Source organism: Coregonus clupeaformis, unplaced genomic scaffold (genome assembly GCF_020615455.1).
Source record: "Coregonus clupeaformis isolate EN_2021a unplaced genomic scaffold, ASM2061545v1 scaf0219, whole genome shotgun sequence".
NCBI lineage: Eukaryota > Metazoa > Chordata > Actinopteri > Salmoniformes > Salmonidae > Coregonus > Coregonus clupeaformis.
Window position 1 is genome coordinate 251,138 of NW_025533674.1, and position 6,350 is coordinate 257,487.

Consider the following 6,350-nt stretch of genomic DNA (forward strand, 5'->3'; position numbering starts at 1 on the left):
GTACAGTAGTCTCTACCTCTGTAGTAGTACAGTAGTCTCTACCTCTGCAGTAGTACAGTAGTCTCTACCTCTGTAGTAGTACAGTAGTCTCTACCTCTGTAGTAGTACAGTAGTCTCTACCTCTGTAGTAGTACAGTAGTCTCTACCTCTGTAGTAGTACAGTAGTCTCTACCTCTGCAGTAGTACAGTAGTCTCTACCTCTGCAGTAGTACAGTAGTCTCTACCTCTGCAGTAGTACAGTAGTCTCTACCTCTGCAGTAGTACAGTAGTCTCTACCTCTGTAGTAGTACAGTAGTCTCTACCTCTGCAGTAGTACAGTAGTCTACCTCTGTAGTAGTACAGTAGTCTCTACCTCTGTAGTAGTACAGTAGTCTCTACCTCTGTAGTAGTACAGTAGTCTCTACCTCTGTAGTAGTACAGTAGTCTCTACCTCTGCAGTAGTACAGTAGTCTCTACCTCTGTAGTAGTACAGTAGTCTCTACCTCTGTAGTAGTACAGTAGTCTCTACCTCTGCAGTAGTACAGTAGTCTCTACCTCTGTAGTAGTACAGTAGTCTCTACCTCTGCAGTAGTACAGTAGTCTCTACCTCTGCAGTAGTACAGTAGTCTCTACCTCTGCAGTAGTACAGTAGTCTCTACCTCTGTAGTAGTACAGTAGTCTCTACCTCTGCAGTAGTACAGTAGTCTCTACCTCTGTAGTAGTACAGTAGTCTCTACCTCTGTAGTAGTACAGTAGTCTCTACCTCTGCAGTAGTACAGTAGTCTCTACCTCTGCAGTAGTACAGTAGTCTCTACCTCTGTAGTAGTACAGTAGTCTCTACCTCTGCAGTAGTACGGTAGTCTACCTCTGCAGTAGTACAGTAGTCTCTACCTCTGTAGTAGTACAGTAGTCCCTACCTCTGCAGTAGTACAGTAGTCTCTACCTCTGTAGTAGTACAGTAGTCTCTACCTCTGTAGTAGTACAGTAGTCTCTACCTCTGCAGTAGTACAGTAGTCCCTACCTCTGTAATAGTACAGTAGTCTCTACCTCTGTAGTAGTACAGTAGTCTCTACCTCTGCAGTAGTACAGTAGTCTCTACCTCCGCAGTAGTACAGTAGTCTCTACCTCTGCAGTAGTACAGTAGTCTCTACCTTTGTAGTAGTACAGTAGTCTCTACCTCTGCAGTAGTACAGTAGTCTCTACCTCTGCAGTAGTACAGTAGTCTACCTCTGCAGTAGTACAGTAGTCTCTACCTCTGCAGTAGTACAGTAGTCTCTACCTCTGTAGTAGTACAGTAGTCTCTACCTCTGTAGTAGTACAGTAGTCTCTACCTCTGCAGTAGTACAGTAGTCTCTACCTCTGCAGTAGTACAGTAGTCTCTACCTCTGCAGTAGTACAGTAGTCTCTACCTCTGTAGTAGTACAGTAGTCTCTACCTCTGCAGTAGTACAGTAGTCTACCTCTGCAGTAGTACAGTAGTCTCTACCTCTGTAGTAGTACAGTAGTCTCTACCTCTGTAGTTGTACAGTAGTCTCTACCTCTGCAGTAGTACAGTAGTCTCTACCTCTGTAGTAGTACAGTAGTCTCTACCTCTGTAGTAGTACAGTAGTCTCTACCTCTGTAGTAGTACAGTAGTCTCTACCTCTGCAGTAGTACAGTAGTCTCTACCTCTGTAGTAGTACAGTAGTCTCTACCTCTGTAGTAGTACAGTAGTCTCTACCTCTGTAGTAGTACAGTAGTCTCTACCTCTGCAGTAGTACAGTAGTCTCTACCTCTGCAGTAGTACAGTAGTCTCTACCTCTGTAGTAGTACAGTAGTCTCTACCTCTGCAGTAGTACAGTAGTCTACCTCTGCAGTAGTACAGTAGTCTCTACCTCTGTAGTAGTACAGTAGTCTCTACCTCTGCAGTAGTACAGTAGTCTCTACCTCTGCAGTAGTACAGTAGTCTCTACCTCTGTAGTAGTACAGTAGTCTCTACCTCTGCAGTAGTACAGTAGTCTCTACCTCTGTAGTAGTACAGTAGTCTCTACCTCTGTAGTAGTACAGTAGTCTCTACCTCTGTAGTAGTACAGTAGTCTCTACCTCTGCAGTAGTACAGTAGTCTCTACCTCTGCAGTAGTACAGTAGTCTCTACCTCTGCAGTAGTACAGTAGTCTCTACCTCTGCAGTAGTACAGTAGTCTCTACCTCTGTAGTTGTACAGTAGTCTCTACCTCTGTAGTAGTACAGTAGTCTCTACCTCTGCAGTAGTACAGTAGTCGCTACCTCTGCAGTAGTACAGTAGTCTCTACCTCTGTAGTAGTACAGTAGTCTCTACCTCTGCAGTAGTACAGTAGTCTCTACCTCTGCAGTAGTACAGTAGTCTCTACCTCTGTAGTAGTACAGTAGTCTCTACCTCTGTAGTAGTACAGTAGTCTCTACCTCTGCAGTAGTACAGTAGTCTCTTCCTCTGCAGTAGTACAGTAGTCTCTTCCTCTGCAGTAGTACAGTAGTCTCTACCTCTGTAGTAGTACAGTAGTCTCTACCTCTGCAGTAGTACAGTAGTCTCTACCTCTGCAGTAGTACAGTAGTCTAACTCTGCAGTAGTACAGTAGTCTCTACCTCTGTAGTAGTACAGTAGTCTCTACCTCTGCAGTAGTACAGTAGTCTCTACCTCTGTAGTAGTACAGTAGTCTCTACCTCTGCAGTAGTACAGTAGTCTCTACCTCTGTAGTAGTACAGTAGTCTCTACCTCTGTAGTAGTACAGTAGTCTCTACCTCTGCAGTAGTACAGTAGTCTCTACCTCTGCAGTAGTACAGTAGTCTCTACCTCTGTAGTAGTACAGTAGTCTCTACCTCTGCAGTAGTACAGTAGTCTCTACCTCTGCAGTAGTACAGTAGTCTACCTCTGCAGTAGTACAGTAGTCTCTACCTCTGTAGTAGTACAGTAGTCTCTACCTCTGTAGTAGTACAGTAGTCTCTACCTCTGCAGTAGTACAGTAGTCTCTACCTCTGTAGTACAGTAGTCTCTACCTCTGTAGTAGTACAGCAGTCTCTACCTCTGCAGTAGTACAGTAGTCTCTACCTCTGTAGTAGTACAGTAGTCTCTACCTCTGTAGTAGTACAGTAGTCTCTACCTCTGCAGTAGTACAGTAGTCTCTACCTCTGCAGTAGTACAGTAGTCTCTACCTCTGTAGTAGTACAGTAGTCTCTACCTCTGTAGTAGTACAGTAGTCTCTACCTCTGCAGTAGTACAGTAGTCTCTTCCTCTGCAGTAGTACAGTAGTCTCTACCTCTGTAGTAGTACAGTAGTCTCTACCTCTGCAGTAGTACAGTAGTCTCTACCTCTGCAGTAGTACAGTAGTCTAACTCTGCAGTAGTACAGTAGTCTCTACCTCTGTAGTAGTACAGTAGTCTCTACCTCTGCAGTAGTACAGTAGTCTCTACCTCTGTAGTAGTACAGTAGTCTCTACCTCTGCAGTAGTACAGTAGTCTCTACCTCTGTAGTAGTACAGTAGTCTCTACCTCTGTAGTAGTACAGTAGTCTCTACCTCTGTAGTAGTACAGTAGTCTCTACCTCTGCAGTAGTACAGTAGTCTCTACCTCTGCAGTAGTACAGTAGTCTCTACCTCTGTAGTAGTACAGTAGTCTCTACCTCTGCAGTAGTACAGTAGTCTCTACCTCTGCAGTAGTACAGTAGTCTCTACCTCTGCAGTAGTACAGTAGTCTACCTCTGCAGTAGTACAGTAGTCTCTACCTCTGTAGTAGTACAGTAGTCTCTACCTCTGTAGTAGTACAGTAGTCTCTACCTCTGCAGTAGTACAGTAGTCTCTACCTCTGCAGTAGTACAGTAGTCTCTACCTCTGTAGTAGTACAGTAGTCTCTACCTCTGCAGTAGTACAGTAGTCTCCACCTCTGTAGTAGTAGTACAGTAGTCTCCACCTCTGTAGTAGTACAGTAGTCTCCACCTCTGCAGTAGTACAGTAGTCTCTACCGCTGTAGTAGTACAGTAGTCTCTACCTCTGTAGTAGTACAGTAGTCTCTACCTCTGCAGTAGTACAGTAGTCTCTACCTCTGCAGTAGTACAGTAGTCTCTACCTCTGCAGTAGTACAGTAGTCTCTACCTCTGTAGTAGTACAGTAGTCTCTACCTCTGCAGTAGTACAGTAGTCTCTACCTCTGCAGTAGTACAGTAGTCTCTACCTCTGTAGTAGTACAGTAGTCTCTACCTCTGCAGTAGTACAGTATTCTCTACCTCTGTAGTAGTACAGTAGTCTACCTCTGTAGTAGTACAGTAGTCTCTACCTCTAGTAGTACAGTAGTCTCTACCTCTGTAGTAGTACAGTAATCTCTACCTCTGCAGTAGTACAGTAGTCTCTACCTCTGCAGTAGTACAGTAGTATCTACCTCTGCAGTAGTACAGTAGTGTCTACCTCTGTAATAGTACAGTAGTGCAGTAGTACAGTAGTCTCTACCTCTGCAGTAGTACAGTAGTCTCTACCTCTGTAGTAGTACAGTAGTCTCTACCTCTGCAGTAGTACAGTAGTCTCTACCTCTGTAGTAGTACAGTAGTCTCTACCTCTGTAGTAGTACAGTAGTCTCTACCTCTGCAGTAGTACAGTAGTCTCTACCTCTGTAGTAGTACAGTAGTCTACCTCTGTAGTAGTACAGTAGTCTCTACCTCTGTAGTAGTACAGTAGTCTCTACCTCTGCAGTAGTACAGTAGTCTCTACCTCTGTAGTAGTACAGTAGTCTCTACCTCTGTAGTAGTACAGTAGTCTACCTCTGCAGTAGTACAGTAATCTCTACCTCTGCAGTAGTACAGTAGTCTCTACCTCTGTAGTAGTACAGTAGTCTCTACCTCTGTAGTAGTACAGTAGTCTCTACCTCTGCAGTAGTACAGTAGTATCTACCTCTGTAGTAGTACAGTAGTCTCTACCTCTGCAGTAGTACAGTAGTCTCTACCTCTGTAGTAGTACAGTAGTCTCCCTCTGTAGTAGTACAGTAGTCTACCTCTGTAGTAGTACAGTAGTCTCTACCTCTGCAGTAGTACAGTAGTCTCTACCTCTGTATTAGTACAGTAGTCTCTACCTCTGCAGTAGTACAGTAGTCTCTACCTCTGCAGTAGTACAGTAGTCTCTACCTCTGTAGTAGTACAGTAGTCTCTACCTCTGCAGTAGTACAGTAGTCTCTACCTCTGCAGTAGTACAGTAGTCTACCTCTGCAGTAGTACATTAGTCTCTACCTCTGTAGTAGTACAGTAGTCTCTACCTCTGCAGTAGTACAGTAGTCTCTACCTCTGCAGTAGTACAGTAGTCTCTACCTCTGCAGTAGTACAGTAGTCTCTACCTCTGTAGTAGTACAGTAGTCTCTACCTCTGCAGTAGTACAGTAGTCTCTACCTCTGTAGTAGTACAGTAGTCTCTACCTCTGCAGTAGTACAGTAGTCTCTACCTCTGCAGTAGTACAGTAGTCTCTACCTCTGCAGTAGTACAGTAGTCTCTACCTCTGCAGTAGTACAGTAGTCTCTACCTCTTCAGTAGTACAGTAGTCTACCTCTGCAGTAGTACAGTAGTCTCTACCTCTGCAGTAGTACAGTAGTCTCTACCTCTGTAGTAGTACAGTAGTCTCTACCTCTGTAGTAGTACAGTAGTCTCTACCTCTGCAGTAGTACAGTAGTCTCTACCTCTGCAGTAGTACAGTAGTCTCTACCTCTGTAGTAGTACAGTAGTCTCTACCTCTGCAGTAGTACAGTAGTCTCTACGTCTGTAGTAGTACAGTAGTCTCCACCTCTGCAGTAGTACAGTAGTCTCTACCTCTGCAGTATAGATAGACTGAGAGACTGTGAGAGACTGTCACGTGACTTCCGTCTCGCTTCCGCATTGTCTCCGTGCTGCTCTGCTGTTTGTTGCTACTTGGCTACCTAACAAACTATTCACGTTTTACTTTTAATAAACGTTTAATCAATCTCTGTGTTCAACAAATTTACCAACTTTTTAGTTTTGTCCTCACTCATCTTTTTTCGTTAAACTTTTTCACCCCGGACGTTTATCCCGAGACAGAAGAGTCAGAAGAGTCTTTTTCCTGTGCGTTTTAGCTGCCAACTTTACGTTATTTTCCTTTTTCCATCGCAACTTTTTTCCCTTATTCAACTTTTTCACTCCGGACGCTTTATCTGGACATGGTTCATCAACATCTTCAACAGCCGAAGCTAAGTAGTAACATTAACATGATGTCTTCTAATTGCAGTCGCTGTACTCATAATATACAGGAGAATTCTCGCCTTACGGCGAGAATAGCTGTGCTACAAGCCCAGCTTCAGACGCAATCGTTAGGCAAGGGTAATATCAGTGTAGGAAAGGAAGAAACAGCGTCTGTGCCACCAGTAAGTACAGA